Source organism: Sceloporus occidentalis, unplaced genomic scaffold (genome assembly GCF_023333645.1).
Source record: "Sceloporus occidentalis isolate IW3139 unplaced genomic scaffold, rSceOcc1.0.p SCAF_131, whole genome shotgun sequence".
Taxonomy (NCBI): Eukaryota; Metazoa; Chordata; class Lepidosauria; order Squamata; family Phrynosomatidae; genus Sceloporus; species Sceloporus occidentalis.
The window spans coordinates 2,286,797-2,308,233 of NW_028317111.1; positions in this window are offsets into that span (position 1 = coordinate 2,286,797).

Sequence of the window (21,437 nt, forward strand, 5' to 3'; positions counted from 1 at the left end):
TGCCGTTTATTTAAATACACAAGCGATTACGATTGGATTGTGATAATTTTCTATTTATTTAAATTAATAAAGCCACTGTTGAACCACAATAAGGAATTATTGTTTTACTTCCTCCCTATAATATTTGTTTTCTTATTTTTGTACTTTTGCTTCTTATATTCAGTGAAAAATGTTCTTGGAACCTAAAGAAACGATTTACTGTCCCATGTAATTATTAGGTAATTATTAGTAATTATTATTGAATTATTAGGGAATTATTAATTCTTTGCTAGATCTAAGCACATGTTCTAAGGCTTTTTGTTAATTTCAAATTAAATTACATTTACTAAAAATATTATTTTATATGCTGGAATATAATAATATAAATTGGTGAGTTATAGACTTGCTAATTATATAATATATTTGTTTTGTTCTAAGGCTATTTATTTCAAATAGTTCTGTTAATTCAGAGAAACATTTACTATTTCTTTAAAAGTTCAAAATGGTAAATATTGCATTTTAATAAAAAAAATAAAAAATAGACATTGTGGCAGTGCAGTTGGAAAAGATGACCACTAGATGGCACACGGTAATGTTTTGGGGATTATAGGCTGCCAGAGAGCTCCAGGTCTGGCTCGCACTGGTAAAATACCATTTTTTTTCTTTTTTACAGGTAAAAACAGGTCTAGGGTGTCAAATTTGGGAGGACGCAGTCCCCCCCACTGCAAATTCAGAGGTACGGTTACAAACGAGATTTACTCAACCGGCCCATTCACACCATAGAGGCTGTGCAGGCTTTAAGTCAGGGAGCGCAGGGATATGATGTCATATCCCCTCGCTCCGCAGTGACGATGATGACGACCCTCAAGGTGGGGGGCGCGGCTGGGGGAAGTGCCCTAAATCAGACCTATGGCAGCGCCCAAGGAAAATACGCCAATGCATATTAAAGTATTTACAATGTACATCAATATGCATTATTGATTGGTAGGGCTGTGTGGGGCATCCAGCTGTCCCTTTAATTTAGTACGGTTGGTTCTATATACGATGTACATAAAAAGCTAAATAGCAGGTCAATGATATGAAGAGAGTCCCGCACTCTATATCCTAAATGGAAGGGGATACTGGCAAAACACCCAATATAGTAAAGAATTGAGATGGTTATCAGCTATCCTCAATCTAAGACAAGACTAAGCACTGATCAAGGTAGGAGAATAGGCCGAATGGTTTATATCTGCTAAAAAAAATAATGTTTCTTTATATTCTTTACATCAAATTATATATTTTTTAATCCATTGCAATGGCTGTGTTTTGTGCTTATAAGTTTGCATATTTGCATCAGGCAATATGGGTCGGGTTAGGTACTTCTTATAAAGTGCTGCCCTCTGCAGTATACGGGGATTCCCTTTTGTGAGTTTATACAGCCCACATACCACCAGGGGCAGCACTTCACACGTGTCAGTCACCGTCATGTGAAATGCATATGTGTCTGGAAAACTTGGCCACTGTGGTTACCCTAAATATGGCATTCTTACCAACATCATGTGTTCTGATGCCAATAAATGAATCCACGGTCAGGTGTTCTATTTTACTCCCAAATACCACAAATAATCCTTAATAATGACCAATGTGTCTAAAAATCAATATTTTATTTTTTTTAAATTGTTTAATTTTACAAACCTCCAGTAGAAAACACAATCATTTTTAATGCATTAAAATATTTGGTTTTATTTTTGTTTACTCACCTTTAAGACTATTTATTCTAATCTTTACTGGATCCCTCCATGACAACAACGTTATTATTTTCCTTTAATCCCTTCAATCCCAGGGGTTTCAAGTCCCAGAGCAATTTTGCCATTTTTGCGCTATGTCGGTTCAGCGGTTATTCTCTTTTCCTGCGAATAGTGTACTTTCCCAGCACATACTATAAAGTGTACGTTATTCATAGAGTTTTGACATTAGATATGATGGGATTGCAACTCTAATCTTAAACAAATAAACCCAGACAGCCCAGACTATCCTATCAGGGGTATTTGGGCATTCTTCACGCAGCTACTTGGCTGCCAATCTCTGTCAAAGGTGGCCACAGAAATTATTTCCTGCGCTTTTGTTTGACGATTTCCAGTCCATATGTTCCACAGTTTCTGGATACTCACCTCAAAAGAGATCAAAGAGCTGAAGTTGAAAAGCCTCTTCTGGAACATTGTTGCATTCTGAACATATCAATTGCAGAAAAGCTGTGATTAGTCAATACAATTTAATTGCAGTTGGCACAAACACTCATAGTCATACATCTCATGAAACATTGAGACAGAATGTGCTGGGTAACCTCTGTTATGTCACCTTATTATACGGCATAATAATATTAGATGGGTGGAAAAAACAAATGCTTTATGAACTATACCTATATTAACAGCTGTTTTTTTTTATATATCTTATGCCAATAGTGGAACATTATTTCACCTATTACTATTTCATATAAAGGGATCTGTCCTAAACAAGCTGACCCTTTATTGCAATGACATGCTAAAGGTGGCAACCAAATAGTTCTAATCAGGGGTCGGCAAGGTGTCTGGACATAGACACCGGTGTCTATCACCACAATTTGCGATGTACGTCACCCTGCTGCTGAGAGAAGGGGAAGAAATATAGAGAAAGGGGAACAGATAGTGGAATGGGCAGATAGAGGGGAAACAGGCAGAAATAGGGAAAAGGGAAGATATATAGAGAAAGGGGATAGTGAGAAAGAGAAGAGAGAGAGAAAGAGAGGAAGAGATGGGGAGAAAGGAAAGAGAGATAAAATGTATGTGATAGGGAGAAAGGGGAAGAATTTAGAAAGGTAGATAAATAGAAGAGAAAGGGGATAGAGAGAGATACAGGATAGAGAAAGGGAAGAACGAGAGAGGAATAAAAGAGAGTGAAAGAAAGGGAACAAGAGAGTAAGAGTGTGTGTTAGTGTTTTTAAATTGTTTGTGTGAAGGAAAGGGGCAAGTAAGCGTGTGTCTGTAAGGGCAAGTGTATGCTAGGATGTTTGTGTGTAAGGGCAAGTGTAAATACGTGTGTCTCTGTGTGTGGGCAGGCATGTGTAAGGGCAGTGCTTCTTTGTGTTACTTGATTGTAACCCTGAGGGGTTATTTAGCATTGTTTTAAATTTAAAAAATGATAGTGTCCTTCACTGAGTCTGGTAACTCAATTAAAAATGTTTGCCATGAACCATTTACTTGCCTAACCCTGGTTCTAATAATTAACCTTTCGAAAACGATGTTGTGTTTTATAGGAGGTAAAGATATTCTGAATAAAGTCAACTGTCTTCTAGGTGTGATGTAGGGGTGAGAAATATTAGAATATTATGTAGGACTCAGTTCCAGACCCTATAAATCTCCTCTTTCATACTGAGACTATTTGTTTGTTTTTTTAAAAACTAGGGGGAAACACTGATTAACCCCTTCGTGACAAAGGCTGATTTTACTTTTTGTACCCTTCGTGACAATGGCCGTTTTAACATTTCTGCGCTGCTTGTGTTTAGCTGTAATTTTCTTCTTTCCCATTTACTGAACCCACACACATTAGATATTGTTTTTTTCAGGACAAGAAGGGCTTTCTTTAGATGACATTGTTTTGATTGTATCATATTATTTACTACTAAAAAAAGTATAAAATATGGTGAAAAATTTTGAAAAAAATGACTGTTTCTAACTTTTAGTTGAAAAATCTTTTACTCATCTATAAAAGGTAATGAAAAAACCTGCTAAATGGATTCTACTATTTGTCCTGAGTTTAGAAATACCCAATGTTTTTATGTTTTTTTGCTTTTTTCTACCCATTATGGGGCAATAAGTACAGGTAGCGTTTTGCTATTTCAAAGCCATTTTTTCCAAATCTGGTAATTCTTCCCCCCATGTGCCATTTCGAGTATCTTTGAAGCCGGCCAATGCAATTTACCCCATCAAGTCATATATTTTTGAACCCTTTCCAAGCACTTATTCTACCATCAGCCTTTGTCAAACTTTATGGTAGTAATTTTTTTGCATTTGTTTTTTCACACACATTTTACTTTAGGTATGAATAAACAGGTTCTGGTATATGTCACTATCATAAAACACCCCAATATGTGTTTAGCAACATCTCCTGAGTACAGCGATACCTCACATGAATGATTTTGCCTGGCTGTTTGGGGGCAAAAGGGCCACATTTGGGGCATGCACATTTTTCAATGTTGAACTTTGGCATTTGGGGATCCACTGCCCATGCCCTATTTGGTACATCTTTGAGCCGGGCCATTTCAGTGTGCCCAATAAAGCTATATATTTTTGAAAACTAGACACCCCAGGGTATTTCAAATGCTAGTATTTTAACTCTTTCCATGCACGATATCTACCACCAGTCTTTGTCAAACTTTGTGGTAGTCATTTTTTTGCATTTGTTTTGTCACACACATTTTACTTGAGGTATGAATTAAAAATTTCTCGTATATGTCACTATCACAAAACACCCCAATATGTGTTCAGCAACATCTCCTGAGCGCAGCGATACCCCACATGAATGATTTTGCCTGGCTGTTCGGGGGCAAAAGGGCCACATTTGGGGCATGCACATTTTGCAATGTTGAACTTTGGCATTTGGGGATCCACTGCCCATACCCTATTTGGTACATCTTTGAGCCGGGCCATTTCAGTGTGCCCAACAAAACCATATATTTTTGAAAACTAGACACCACAGGGTATTTTAAATGCTGGTATTTTAACTCTTTGCATGCACACATTTTACCACCAGCATTTTTTCAAAGTTTGCAGTAGTAATTTTGTGTGTGTATTTTTCCCACACACACCTATTTTATGTATGAATTTACAGCTCTTGGTATATGCCGCTGTCACATGACACCCCAATATGTGTTCAGCAACTTCTCCTGAGTACAGTGATACCCCACATGCATGGGTTTGTCATTTTTTGGGGGAACTAAAAGGCCACATTTGGTACGTGTGCATTTTTCTAATTGGAAATTAGATGTGTGGCCATCCTTCCCCCCCGTGTTAATTGGGACCTTGTTGAACCCGGCCAATTCAATTTACCCCATCAAATCATACATTTTTTTAAAGTAGACACCCCATGGGCATTTAATATGCCAGTATTTTAACTCTTTCCATGCGAGAATTGTTTTAAGCTAATATGCTAATTTTAGGACTTGCTCACAAAAATATATTTTTTATATATATATATATATTTTTTTAGCCTTTTTTAATTTTTTTGACATTTTTTTCAACTTGAAGGTTCCCCTGATAGTGACATCAGTGGGAAATGATTTTTACATTTTACTGTTTTTTTACTATTTTTTTCTAATTATTATTAATTTTATTTTATTTTTAATTTATTTTTTCTAATCACACTGTGATTAGAAAGCTGAGCTCCATTGACTTGCATGGTTGAATGCAGTACCTATATTCAACCTGCAAGTGGAGCCAGAGTTCTCTAGAGGGTCAGGAGACCGTCTAGCGAACTTTTTAGACTTTATTGTTTTTCTTTATTGAATTTTCCCGGACCGCCGCCATCTTGCTGATGGCGAAGATCACCGGCAGCTGCCAGAGATGGCCCCTTTGTGCCGATAATGGCGTTGCTGAATGCCTCGAGGTCGAGGCATTACAGCAACGCCGTTTCGGTGCAGAAAGCGAAAATAGATCGCTTTCTGCACCCGTTTAATGACGTGCCGGTCCTGGCACGTCATTTGTCGTTATCGACTTGAATTTCCGTGACGTGCAATTGTCATCAAGGGGTTAAACAACTTAAAATTGCATACATTGATTAAGTTTAACCTATGTCTTCAGAGGAGCTGGCACACCTGTGTGAGACGCTTTTCTACTACTATTTGACAGGCTCAGGCTGGTCGTCTGGCACACCGGGGAAACACTCAATGGGCTGCCGGCCAACGGCACCCCATACTTATCTGAAGTGTGGCTGCCACCCACCCCCCTTGCAAGCCATCTTCTATTACATATCCTGTGATGATCACTTTGTAATTACTATATTATTATGTTAAAACCTCTTCCCACTTGCGTAATCAGGATTTCACCGATGACGTATTAATTACCTGGAATTCCCTACTCTGTTCTGTCAGACTCTGTCCTACTAAACTCACACTAAAAACCCATCTGTTCAGAAAAACGTACAGCTTACTAGACTTGTGCATACAGATTCATATGAATTTTAATGAAATTTTGAGAATTCAGTTCATTTATACAAAAGTCTGAAAACAACAATGGGCCCCAACAAAAGAAACAAACATGAAGCTGAGATCTCCGAATTTTCGTTATCTATCTCACACTTTCATTCAGTCTGCCAAACAATCCCGTGTCCCTTTCTCCATTTCTGCAACTCTGCTTCTTCTTACCCCTTCTTGTATTTCTGTCTTCTTCCTTCTGACTTCTTTCTTCGTCTGCTTCTCCCAGTTATCAGCTTCGTTAACCAGGCCTGCTGGAGAACATTCGCAAAAGGGCAAAGCCTCTATGCACACTCTCTTCCCTGTTTTAGAAGAAGGGAGAGGCTACCATTTTGTAATACTCAGAGAAGAATAATGCAGACATGGGAGAGGTGGATGAAGAAAGAAGACAGAAGAAAAAGAAGAGGCAAAACAAGAAGCGGAGTTGCACAAAAGGAGACAGGGACACAGAAGTGGTCGGCAGAGAAGGTAGGGAGACATTGAGCTATAGCATGAAAGGGAGTGAATGAGAAGGTGAGAGAGTGTGAGTGTGAGAGACAACAAATTTTGTTTCCAAATAGAAAATTCCTTTTGAATTTCTTCTGAACCGAAAGGGCAGGGGAAAAAATTTGTTGTACGAAACCAACTGGACCAAAAATGTACAATTAATCCTAGTCGTTCTTGGTCCATTTGACTGTCTATAACTGACCCTCATAATGCCCTATTAACCAGCCCCCTAAAGAAACGGTCCATCATCCCTGCCTGCAAGATCTCTACACAGAGTTCTCCCATATTGCCCTCGCTACAATCAACTCATCCTCACCCAAGCAATCCTCTCCTTCTGTCTAACTACCCCCTCAACCACCCAATAGATGCAAGAGCAGGGTGCTCTTCTCATCCTAAACCACATATGTTTTAATGCCTGATTAAGTTATTGTCAATTTTAAATTATTTTTGTTAAATATTTTCTTCCTTATTGTAACAGCGCTACAGAATTTGATGGCACCATATAAATAAGTGTAATGTATAGTTGATTCATTCATATATTTACAATATGTCAAGTAACACAAACATCACACAGGAATGTGAACTATAACATGATGTTAAATTCACCTTATAACACCATCTCCTCAAATGAAGAAGGAAGAATCCTACTGAAAAACATCTTTCAACAATGACATTACTGCAGTTTTGATAAAAGATACAGCTGATTAAAAGACGGTAAGTATATGTTTTAGGAAAATGTGGTTAATTGTTTCCTTTGTCCTTCTTGAGGCACCGTAATAAACTAGCTATTTGTATCCCTCTCTGACTATTTGTCATAACATGGCTCTCTATAAAAAACAAGACCTTCGACTAGTTAAGTACGAATTGTTGGTTTCTGAGGCTGCACGTGATTTGCATGAGTGCATTATATATATATATATATATATATATATGTAGCAGGCAGGAAGAGGGAGGAGGTTCTGCCACTTTAAAAATCTCTGGTCAGACCTCTCCTAGAGTATTGGGTACAGTTCTGGAGACCCCCCTCTCCAGAAGCAGGGGTCGACAGATTTGGTTTGGTTTTAGAAGCCATTTTGTTCCCTAACACACACACTAACATAACACACACACACATACTAACATACTGCGGGGCCCTACGTTGCAGAAGTAGTTTTACTGGGGCTGGTGAGGTGTACCAAAATCTAGTTGCTTATCGAGCCCTGTCAAGAAGGATATTGACATTTTTGGAGAGAGTTCGGGGGGGGGGCTAACAAAATTGTTAATGGTTTGAAGGATAAAAATCAGGAAAGACTAAGCGATCTCAATACACTCAGCTTGGAGGAAAGACAAGAAAGGGAGCTATGGTGGCTTGCTTGTACCTTTCAAGGAGTTCTACAAACTTTGGGGACTTCCTTTTCTGGAGGCTCCTTTTCATTTTCCTCAGATTCTTCCCTCCTTTTTCTGGAAAACAGCACTGTGCTCTCATTGGAGGAGCCAGTCACATCCCCAGCTGCACAGAGGTTGCTGGGAAAAAACTTCTCTAAGGGGTGCTGCAGAGTCCAGATGGTTGCCAAAGCAACCAGCAGAAGACGAAATGGAGGGGTCACACACATATACACACACATACCGTATATATATATATATATATATATATATATATATATATATATATATATATATATATATATATATATATATATATATACACTAGTGTTACAAATGTCCTTGTTTTCCATTAGAAAATACATTAAATATGTTGCAAAATGAATAGGAATAAAGTCAAGACTGGTTAAAATTGGTTAAATTTGGATAATAATTGTGTCCTTTAAACTTTGCTTTCATCGAAGGATCTCCCATTTGCAACAATTACAGATATGCAGACATTTGGCATTCTAGTTGTCAATTTTCTGAGGTAATCTGAAGAGATTTCACCTTCCTGAAGCAGCTCCCATAAATTGGATTGACTTGCTGGCGTCTTCTTGTGTACCAAACAGTCAAGCTGCTCCTACAACAGCTCACGAGGACTGAGATCCAGTGACTGTGCTGATCACTTCATTATAGACAGAATACCAGCTGACGGCTTCCTCTCTAACTAGTCATTGTTTGGAGCTGTGCTTTGGGTCATTGTCCTGTTGTGATAGGAAATTGGCTCCAATCAAATGCCGTCCACATGGTATGGCATAGCGTTGCAAAATGGAGTGATAGCCTTCCTTCTTCAAGAACCCTTTTACCCTGTATGAATCTCCCACTTTACCACCACCAAAGCACCCCCAGACCATCATTGCTGATGGTGTCAAGCAGTCCTCCAGCATCTTTCCATTTGGCCTGAGTCTCACCAATGTTCTTCTGTGTGACACCTCAAACTTAGATTCATTTCTCCATAACACTTTTCTCCAGTCTTCCTCTGTCCAGTGTCTGTGTTGTTTTACCCATCTTAATCTTTTTTTTTGGCCACTCTGAGATAAGGCTTTGTCTTTGCAACTCTGCCTAGAAGGCCAGCATCCCAGAGTTCTCTCTACGTTGTTGTTATTGGGACTACTGTTTTGCGGTTACTCTTTAATGAAGCTGCCAGTTGAGGAGTCTGTTTCTCAAACTAGACACTCAAATGTACTTGTCCTCTTGCTCAGTTGTGCACCGGGGGCTCCCACTCATCTTTCTGTTCTGCTTAGAGCCAGTTTGCAGGGTTCTGTGAAGGGAGTAGTGCACAGCGTTGTTTGAGAGCTTAAGTTTCTCGGCAATTTCTCACATGGAATTGCCTTCATTTCTCAGAACAAGAATATACTGGCGAGTTTCAGAAGAAAGTTCTTTGTTTCTGGCCAGTCTGTAATCCAAAAATGCTGATGCTCCATATACCAACTAGTCTTTTTTCTTGCAAAAAAGGTTTTCTTACGACTAATAAGCCTTTTAAATGTAAACTTGGATTAGCTAATGCAACGGGACATTGGAACACAACAGCCAAAGAGTCCATAGGTAAAGACCCTACTACCCAACAAGTTTACCCTGATTACAGTTCTGCTTCTAAACACTATCAGTACACACATTCTATCTAGAATTATATAAACTAGTCATGGTACAACAGTACGTTAGTAATGACACATTGGTGGAATTTTCTGGTGTCGAATAGGTTGTAGGTAGCCCAGCTTTACCCCCCCCCCGACTACTTAAACATGCCAGCTTCCCTCTCTATTGAACTTAGCACCACCAAGTTATACATTTAGAGGTGACTTAAGTTGTCTGGTATTTGGTGTATGTCTTGTTGCCAGTGGTGGTGGCATTAATTAGGACTAAATTTAGGTTAAAATGTAAAATAAAAATCCTTTTGTGTGTTTGTATGCTGATTTCAAAGCAGCTAAAACATTAAGCTCTTCCTTAAATATAATGGATTGCTAGATAAGAGGGCAATTAATCGGTTTAATCAACCATTCATTCTATAGAAACATGAAAGACTTTATGGGAGATGAAAGGAAGGAAATGTCCATATCCACCCTTTCCATGCATTAATGATGATGTTCAAAGCAGTTTAAACAGTCAGTTACTATATAATTGGTTCATGATTTCGGTTGTTATGTTAGCTTTGCACACTATGAACTTGTGTACATAGGTCAACCCTTATGGCAAGAACCCTCATCAAGACTGGCCCTTCAGAACGCATGGCTAGATTAAAAAGATTTGAAAAAAAAGGTTTCAAACTGACCTGCAATATCTTGCTTTGGTGAATAAACGCCTTTGGCGTTGTGGCGCCCTGTGTGGACTACTCCTCTGGCGCCCCCCCTCACTACCCCCCCTCTCTGCCCCTCCGATGACCTTCCGGGTTACGTCAGCAACTGTGCGATCGCGCGATCGGGAAATTTCAACTGTAACAGCTTACCGGCTTTCATGCAGGAAGCTGTTACGGGAGATCGGGCAGCAGAAAACCGGCGATGCCGGCTTCTGCTGCCAGGGGGGAGTCCAGGCTGTCAAACGACGTACCGGGACGTCCACAGGGGCGTTTTTTGGACGTCCCGGTACGTCTATAGGGGAATGAAGGGGTTAAAAAAAAAAAAGATGATGTTTCAAGTTAAGTCCCGGGCAGGCGCCCCTGCTACCATGGCGCCCTGTGCGGTCGCACAGGTCGCACACCCCTAAGGCCGGCCCTGAATAAACCTCTCTGTCCTTTGGAGAAACCCGGCTCACAGGATATGGTGGTTTTATGGGTGGGATGTTTTGGCTATTGTTGATACAAATCTTGTTTTCTACACAATCGGATGGTGCTCCATAAATATATTGTAATGTAACTGGAGCTGCTTAGGTGTTCTGTGCTAGGATTCCTTTTCTTTGTTTGTAGGTGTTCTGTGATGACATTGGGGAACAGAGAGGCGCGAATCTCCCTGTGTTATGTCTGTTACTTATGCATGAAGACAGACCCAGACAAACACTTACTCTTTGCTGAACTTGGACTAATATAGATTCCACTCCCATCATATACCTGAGGTGGGTGAGCCAGGGGGTATGCGACACAACCTGCAGTCCAAGCCCAAATGGGAATATGATAAGAGGAGAAGCTTGAGCAGGCTTAGCCCGGGCTTTGATTTCTTCTCTTTTCAAAAGATAGATCCTAGTGAGATCCATCTATACATACATACAATAACTCTGCAAAGGACATAGAAAAGATATCCTGATAAAATGGTAAAATGCTAAAAGAGGCATCAATAGAATGGTCCACTGTCTGAACCTAGTAGAAACGTTTTACAAAGTCCTAAATAGATGGTACTAGGTACCAACATGGAAATTTGGTGGAGCTGCAGGAAATAAAATACCCTTTGGAGGACCATATGGGAAAAAAGGTACTTTCCTGTTATCCGGAGCCATTCCAAAAAACCTATTTATTATTCGAAACAATTTATCTATGCAACAATAGGGACATAAGAACAATTATAATTAAGATTTCGGAGGCCAAAAATCTCTCATTGCTTCCAACAGTGACTCAAATACATCCTCGCGTCCCACGTGCTAAATTCGGTCAAAGATGACTCCAAATGATGACATGCTGTTCCTCTGTGTTGTTTGTTGCGCCATTTAGCAGATCCCCACATCCGCTCTACACTCTGATCAACGTCAATTCCTTGGCCCAGCAGTAGAATCGGCTGTCACAAAGGGTAGAAGACTATCCGTGAACCAATTTCCGGTGCAGATGTTGACCTACTTCCAACAAGTAGACTTTCTACAATCCCAGAAAATACTCGAGCCAAAGTAGAGCTTCATTTCGTGACAGACACAGTAGCCACACACAGCTGTCATTACACCTTTCTCTTGTAAGAACGCCATGGCTTCTTCTTCGGTACGAGGTAGAGTGAAGATGTTAAATCTCATTATATTTGAAAATACGTATTAAAAAAGGCTGCCAAAACACATATTCCAAAAAAACAAACGGAGTCACATATTAAAAAAAACCCCCAAAAAAACAAAAAAACCCCAAAAAAAACGTATTGGCTCCGGATAACAGGAAAGTACCAAAATAATGCTGTTAACTTGGATTGTTCTACCATTCACATTGGACAGTGCGCTGTTACATTTGGATTGTCCGCTTATGACAAAAGAAAATGATTATTATAAAAATTGGTAAATTGGAACTGACTGGAACTTGTGTATTTCTGCATCTCAATCTGTGTTTATGTTGTCAGGTTTGGGAAACATACTCCCTTTTAAATAATGATATTTCCCAGGGAGAAAGTGGCTTTTGATTTATTTTTTTATTAAATATGTTGTATTGCGTTGTGTTTTTTCCCCTGTAAGAATAGTAAAAAATATTAAATATAATGGAAAAAAAGTAAATCAATCCATCAATCATAGATAGTTATTGACTTGTTTCTAAAGATTATTATACTGTAGGTTCTCCAAAACTAGGATGTGAAATCATAACTTGTATCTATACAGTTACTGCATGTCTTTTCATATCGGCATAAATATTAAAACTATTTTCGTGGGGCTGGATTCAACATTGTATATAAATCAGGAATAATCGAATAGCAATCCTCACAAAGGTTCCAATATAAAAAAAAATGAGATTAAAAGACAGTGATACGTTTTAATAAATACAGTGTATCTAATATAAAAAAACTGAGGGTGCACATATAAAACAATACTATTTCTATTATATTTTAAAAAACAATTCCACCAAATTTTTATTGAAAAATCATAGTATTCTTAAAAAAATATGGTTTCAGGAAAAGGTCACAAGGTAAGTAATCAGCAGAACCACTGAATATGGTTGAGGAAATGATTTATCCGGACATTACCATGTCTCCTACACAACCAAAATATATTTGCATGTTGTACAACAGGAAACATCATAATTCGCCATAAATAATTTTCAGTGTCCCAAAAAACAAAGCAGACTTTGGCAGCGTGTTCCTAGTGATCGTGCAAACGATCCCACTCTAGTCATGTGACTTACAGTTTTATAAAAGTGTCATTGGATTTTTGACAAAAAAAGAGCAATCTGTCAGCATTCCCAGTCAGTTGTGGTAAAGGCGAGGACATTTATTCGTTATTCATTCAGTTTTTATTCATTATTCAACCACATATGCTCCCAGCCTCATAAAATAAATTAAAACACTGTTAGCGCTAAAATGGTAGATTCTATTATATTGTATTGTTATTAATTATTATATATTGATTAACATTAAGTATGTTCTGTAGCACTGGACAAAGGGCAAACAGAACATAAAAAGTAGTACATTATCATTGTAATTATTCTTACGGCGTGGGGGCCACCATAAGTGGTCAAGTGGCATTCAGTTGTGTTATTATTTGATAATAATAATTAATTTTTTTAGACTTTTATCTCCATTTCTTTTTCCCATGCTGGAAATTTGCAAGTTTATGGTATTATAGGAACAATGAACCCATTTGGATCCAGGGTCAAGAAGGTTTTCATCAGTGGCGTAACTACGGGGGTCACAGCGGTCGCAACTGCAACGAGGCCTGTGCCTCTAGGGGGCCCGAGCGTCCCCTGCAACCACTTGTTGTTGTCGCCTCGTACTGGTTCAAAATTGTTCAGAATGGGCCCTTCCAACCTAGACCTCGCCGGTACAAGATGAAGGACCCTGTCTAACCTATTTAGAACCGGCACAGGGAGACAGGAATGTATCGGGGTCACTTTACGTTAGTAATGGTAAATACCTATAACCTTTGTTATGCCCTAGTGGTTGTATGGAAAATTGCAAGTAAAATATTTAAAAAATAAAAGAAGAAAAATTAGCAGTGGTCCAGAATCGTCAAATCAGGGCTGCCTAGGAGGCTAATTGCCCAGCCTTCCCCACTTGACACCCACTTGGTCAAGATCGAGCTATTGGTGGAAGCTGTAAATAATGTTATTAAACGGGGACTTTGGTGGGTTCAGCCTGGTTTTCTATGATTATTATTATTTATTGTTTTATATAGCGCCATCAAATTCCAGCAGGCAGTTTAAGGGGGCAGAGGTGGCGCGGGTCATTCGTATATTCTATTTTATTGCCACAGGATGCCCATCAGTCAACCTCATATTCTTTTACGCAAAGAAAAAAGTATAAATTTTCATATTAAATTGTACCTACAAATATAGAGTTTGACGGCAGACAAGAATCATTCGGCGCATCTAGTCTGCCCATTTATTGGATTTGCCTTAAATTCAGAAAAGGTTTATCCCTATCCCATACATTTAATTTAAATTCCCTTAATATATTAGCCTCTACCAGTTCTGATGGGAGGCTGTTCCATTTATCCACCACCCTCTCAGTAGAGTAAATCGTCCTTATGTTACTTTGTAATTTGTAGGTAACTTTTCCATAAAAAACAATAGAATTTATAATCCCTAAACACGTCACCTAGGAAAAAGATCTTTTAGGGGCACGAGCAAGAAGGAAATCTTGCATACCGATGTACACAGACCCCTTTTTCATTCATTGGACACATTCGTTTTTTTTAGCACTAATAATATATATTTTGAATATCCCTATTTTGAAAATACTCACAATCCCAGCATGGTTAATTATTTCAAATTTAACAAATATATTAATTTACTTTAATCTTGACATGTGTAGATGTTTTTGTTAAACTAAATTATTTTATAATTCATTTATTAGCTATTAATATTTTGGGTTGGGTTTAGGAATGACATAAACTATCTTTGGACGGCTACCAATTCCCTTACAATAATTTGCTCCATTAACTCTTCACGCATATTACTCTAAACATATTCTAGATCTACAGATACAGAGAAAACTCCGGGTGAAATGTACATTAATCAGTTAAAAACCAATTTATTGAGTCGTGGAAGAAAGGACCCCCTATGGAATAAAAAAAAAAAAAACAATAGCAGACAAATAAATAACTCACTGGACAGCATTTAAATAGAGATAAAATAATGTTCAATAATAAATACAAATAAAAATATACATTAAATACAATGTGTATTTTTTATTTGGATTTATTATTAAATATATTATCTAAATTTAAGCGCTGCCTGGTGAGTTATTTGTCTTAGCCTATTGTGTTTGACCTATGTCCTCGAGGCTTTGTATTAAGAAAACATATTTCTCCCTTGAGGGACGCTGAATACAAAGTGTTTACAAGGGAAATATTACACCCAGTGACGGGTCACATGGCCGCCTTATTAACTGCTCGTGATCACGTATAGCTCAACACATACCCAACGTTGGAATAGAATGAGTGCCTATTCCTATGTATACACTCGTGCTTTTCTATATGTTATCCAAAGGCTCTGACCTTTTTAATACATTTTGTTATTCTTTTATAACCCTTCCTGTCTTTTGAAAGTCCGCACTGCTTTATTTCTAGTTTCTTGCCCTTGATATACCTTTCTTGATGTAACCGAAACTGGGCGTAATGTATATTTGCTGAAATACATGCTAATGTATGGGACGAGTCAAAACAAGGATCTCGGTTGACTTGGAAATTGTAGACTTGTTAAAAACCGAGACAGGAAGAATGATTTATCTAACGGAGTATATTTAAAGGAACAATGCGTGCCAGCCGACAAACATCCTCGTGGTCAAAAGGGAAATGGGTTGCGTGAATTTTTTTTTCGTTTAAGTTACTAAAGGGACATTTTTGTGCCATGAGAACAGATCTGCACATGGGAGATCCCACCAGTGATGGTTTTTAGTATTTTTTTTTGTATTTTATATTTTCGGTAATAGGGCTGACATGTAATACTAATTGTTCGCAGTTCGTTCCATAAAGTAGAGGAAGAACATAACAATCATAAAGGAAGTGTGATTTTCATAGATACATAATAAAGCAATTACATATCTAGTCTGGCCTTTTTCTAATCACTTTTTAATTCTTTAATATGCACACCCTAAGTTCTCTTGACTTCCTGCATTTTTCCCTGTAATACTTCAATTGGAAGTCTATTCCCGGTATCTACTACCCGTTCTGTAAAGTAGAATTTTCTCACACGGCCCCACCGTCTAATATTAAAGGGACACGCCAGCCATCATGCACACTTTAAGGCATATGATAGTTTAGATCTGGTACACCTGGTAAATGTTGGCATACCTGGGAACACTCCGAGTTTTACCCAGAGAGTCTGGGAAAAGCACCGGGTCTCCGGGTCGCCACTCCAGGTTGGAGAAGCGGCGTTCTGACACACCTCACTTCTAGCCCATTTCAACCTTAAACAGAATTATGTCCCAGTGGGACCTTCAACTGAGGTCAGCAGGACTGGTTTTGCCTGGAGACGTCACTTCTCAGGATCACCATGAAGAAACGTGGGGTCGTGGGAGCAGCGTTGCGACATTCCCCACTCCTTACCCACTTCTCCTCCGACCATAGTATTTGTGTGGAGTTAGCCCGGCACATGCAATGTTAGTGGGGCCTCGCACCGAAGTCAGCGTGACCGGCCGCAACATCAGTGGGACTGGATGCTGCCGTTGGCCAACTGACCGCCAACCCGCATTCTGGAAAGGGAGGACTCCGAGTAGCTGGAGCCTGGATATTCCCAGGTATGGTCATACCCCGACGCTCAGCATTAAGGACTATTGGCGTGGAGACGGGTGGAGGTGGCACTGCCCTGGGTTAGGTCAAGGACTGAACCAAAGATAAATATGACACTTCATTTATTTCTAAAAGCATTAAATGTGGCACAGTAGGTGAACAGCACCTTTTATACAACATATACAATTAAGTATGTTTGACTACTGCATCAATCCATTGTGTTATTATTAATTGTAACATAGATGTGTTAATTTGTTTATATATATATATATATATATATATATATATATATATATAAATGTTGTTGAAATAATACGTTTGGAAAAACTGTATGTCATTAGGAGGAAATGAGATTTCCTATGGATTTTAAGTTTCCACTTGGTAACTTAATCTAAGAGGTAGTGAGATTTCCAGTTCATGCCCTTGTGTTATTTTACACCTACTAATAACTCAGTAATGACAACAAATTACATTATAAGATCCAGGAATTAGTAGAAAAAGGAAATTCCAGAGAGCAGGACAAATATTTAGAATTTTTGTGAAATTCTGCTGATGTATAACTTTTCTAATTCGACATACTTTTCATGGATAGGGGGAAAAAAAACGTATTTTATGTTGTTTGGATTCCTTTTTACTTCTATCCATAAAGTTTAATCCGTGAATCAATTACTTAACACAATTGAGATACAACCGTTAACTACTGGAGGTCTACAGGCTGGTATAACCTCCATGGGCTTTTTGTGAACCCTGAAAAACCCTGGGATCTATTAAATTCTATTACATTACATGGTTAACTTAGGAGAGCCCTGTCTCTGTAGACTAAAGTCTGTGAATGTTATGTCCTACATATGAAAAATAACATACTTTCTGTGTTATTTCTTACCTTACTAATCTGTTTCCCCACCTTTGAGATCTCCCCATGGCTGATGTTTCACATGACCTTAGCTACAATCAAATCTTCCTTGCCCAAGCATTTCCTCAACTTCTGTCCTGACCTCCTAATAGATTGTGAGCTCACACGAGCAGAGCCTTCTTCTTCTCCTTACCAGTATGTACATGTGTTATTAGAATTCTAATGTGTTATATACGGTCAATTTTAATGTTATTCTTTAGTTTTGCTCTTTCCTATTGTAACAGCGCTAAGGATTCTGTTGGAGCTCTATTATGTCGCTGGCCCTAATCCAGAGCCCTGCTGATGAATTACATTAGTAACTAAATTATTAACCATGTTTCTACAGAAACAATTATACTATTGTGACCAAAGCACAACTGTCTTCTGCCAAGAGATTCTGTTGCCAAACATTATAACTTAACTGAAACTTTTATGTTGAAGAATGGCTGATGTATTCTGAGCCCGATTGTCCAAGACTTCACTGGAGGTCAGCTACGTCTCCAATTAGTTATCCATCAGTAGGTTAGATGCCATAGGACAATGTTGGGTCAAGAATGGAGATTTAGACGGTGTTCCTCGCCTTGACAAATTGTTGTGACAAAAACGAGACCTCCGCACTTGCAATGACTTCCAAGATTGCTTAATAAAAGAGCCAACAGAAACACTTTTGTGGGAAACGTCAAAGCTTCTGTTACTGGACTGTTTCCCATGTAAGTGTTTCTGTTCGCACTTTTATTAAACACTTTTGGAAACCAATGCAAGTGCGGAGGTTTCATTTCTGTTATAATTGGTGGTGTTATACGGTTTATGCTTTCAGCACCTGGCTTCTTAAGGCTGATTTGCTGGCTTTGTGGTTGGTTGTACATATGCCCAGCGTTGTAGCCCGTTGAAGTCTGATTTTTATGAAACTGTCGTGACAACCAACAACCAAACACCAAACTCTAGGGTGAGTAGTTTTAAATAATGGAGAACCCACCGAAACATGCACATATGCATGAGAACATTTTTCAAGCTATGATAAAGGTCAAGTTCGTGTGTCTAACTGGGGGCTTGCAAGGCTGCATAAGGACACCAAGGTGGCACAGTGGAGTCACTGCCAATGACACAACTCACCACCTGGATCAAAGGGACTGGATTCAGATGCCAGAATCCATTGTGGAACCAATTTAATATGAATTGTTTTGTTCTTGTATTCCTTCCTGCAAGTAGGGTTGGCAGTGGGGTCCAGTTAAGCCCTTATCAAAAGTCCACATTAAGGTCTGGATAGACATCTACTACCCTAAGAAGCTGAACATGTAAGAATTTGGGAGATAAACCAAGGTTTGAGTTGATGGACGGAACCAGGAGCTGATTTTGGTGATATCAGGTACAAATTACAAATCATTATGACAAAGAGGAATTCAGTTTATTTTGTAAGTCTTTACCAAGACAGTAAAACTTTGCTGCTTACATTTGCAATCTTTATAAAAGATATGAAATTAATTGGAAATGGTGTAAATACGACAATAACCCATTAAAACCAACATTCATTTATAACGTGGAGAGATTTGGCTCTCGTACAATGTTTAGTTAAACACGGATTTAAGATAAATAAATTAGTATTTTTTGGCAACGTAGAATATCCTTTTGGACATAGTTCAGTTGTGTGATCAGCGTCCTTGGAAAGGATAATATCCAAGCAGGAAGAAATCTAGAGTCAAGAAATTCAAACAGTATAGTACTTTCTCATTGTTTTTAGAATTAAACTGTGAAGACCAAAGTACTTGAAAAAATCCACCTCCCCGTTCCACTGTTTAGCCTCATTTATCACGAAGAAGTATAAAACCATATGATTGTTGGTAAAGATTTAGCTAAATAACCCTAATTCCCTAATCACTTCCATAAGTCTTTTCATGGAATCCCGTATCCTTTGTGATGATGTGTACAGGTTCGGGGATCTTATCACAGCCTTCAAGGGTTACAGATATTTTCAGTAGTACAAACTGTTTACTTTGCACCACTAACCCTAGGGTCACCATTAATCAGGGGTCGGCAAATCTGGTTTGTTTCTAAGAGGCAACCAATAATGTAGGAGCCAGGTTTTTCTACCAATATTGGCAAAAAAAGCAAATAAGTACTTTAAAGCTGTAGATTTGCACTTATAGGATTTGTTATTTATAGAGGACTTGCCCCAGCACCCAGATTGCATCCTCTCAGAGTCTCTGGTCTCCTCTCAGTTTGGCTCATGCGCACACTTTATTAATTCTATAACCTTTAGTAACTGTAATGGATAGACTGTTTAAATACACATACATACTCTACGTTTACAAATTCCTGAACATTCATACTTCCACTACACATAAACATCCTTGCTCTTGCATCCACACAAGTGCTTGTCCTTAGACATACTTGCCCTAACACATTATCTCATCTTTATCATTTACCCCTATCCAGGGCCGGCCCAAGGCAAAATGCCGCCTGGGGCGAATTTTAAAATGCCCCCCCCTTTTTTACCCTTCCTCTCCCTCCGTCCCTGCCGCCCCCCCCATTATCTACCCCCCCCCATATTATCTACCCTTCCTCCCCCCCTTGTACTTACCTTTCAGCAGTCCTGCGGCGAATCTCCCTGTTCAGTCTCGGTGCCGGCTTGTAATGCTGAGCGCCGGAAATCTTCCTGCACTCAGCATTACAAGCCCGCACCGAGACCGAACAGGAAGACTCGCCGCAGAGGAGAGAGAGAGGGGCGCCGAGCGGGTACTGACAGCTTGGTAAGCGAAAACCACTCGGCGCCCCTTTCTCTCTCTTTCGCTTTTTTGGACATTTACAAAGAAAGAAAAAAAAAAAAGGGGGCTGCCCCACTCGGCTCCATTGTCGGGCCGGCCCTGCCCCTATCTCATTATCATCTTTCTCATTACAGTACATTTCTCCTTTCTGTCCATTTCTCATTACCCCTTTTATCTCTTCCTTTTCTCTTTATCTCTCCCCTTCTCTTTGATTCTCCTTATTTCACATTATCTATCCCACTTCTCTTTTCCTCATTTCGTATTTTCTCTCCCTTTTCTCCCTACCTCTCCCTTTTCTCTTTTTTCTCCCTTTCCTATTGATCCAGCCCTCTCATTATCTCTCCCCTTTTTTCTCTTTATCTTTTCTCTTTATTTTTAACTCTCTTTGTTTTATTTATCTCCCCACTCCTTCTCTTTATCTCTTCTCCCCTATCTCTTTACTTCTCCTTATTTTCTCTTAACCTCAGCCTTTTCCTCATCTCTCCCCTTTCTGATTTTTCCTTATTAATCTTTCTGTTGTTATTAAATGTCTCCTGCATTTTCTCTGTATCTCTCTCTTGTCTCCCTAATTTCCCCCTCTTATCTCTCCCACTCTCCTTTCATCCTTTTTTTTCATGATATCTCTCCATCATTATCTCATCTCTCTCTTTTCTTTTTATCTCTCTTTCTTCTCTAAATATCTCCCATTTGTCCCCATATCTTCTCCTTCTCATTAGCTCCTCCATTTCTCCCTATCTATCCCCTTATTCATTATCTCCTTTCTTGTTACCTTACCCTTCTCTCTATCTCTCCTCTTTTCTCTTTCCATTATATATTTTTTTCCCATTTCTTATCTTTCCCACTGTTTCTTCTGTTTAGATCGTCACCTAACTGTAACAATATCAAAACTACTAAAAAAATCTGCAGGCCTCCTACAGAGAAAAATGTGACCTGGTCCCTGGTATCAAATGGTTAATGTTCTAGGACTTTTTTTTCTCCATTACATTACAATAAATATTTTCACCTTTTAATATGAAGGCATCTGTTTTATATATCAATTTGACATTTTGTATCACTGGAAATATTTACTGGTATGCAGGGAAAGATAAGACATACTTAGGATATCTTAAAGAGTTCAAAAATGTGAATACTCAAAAAAAAACCATCGCCAACA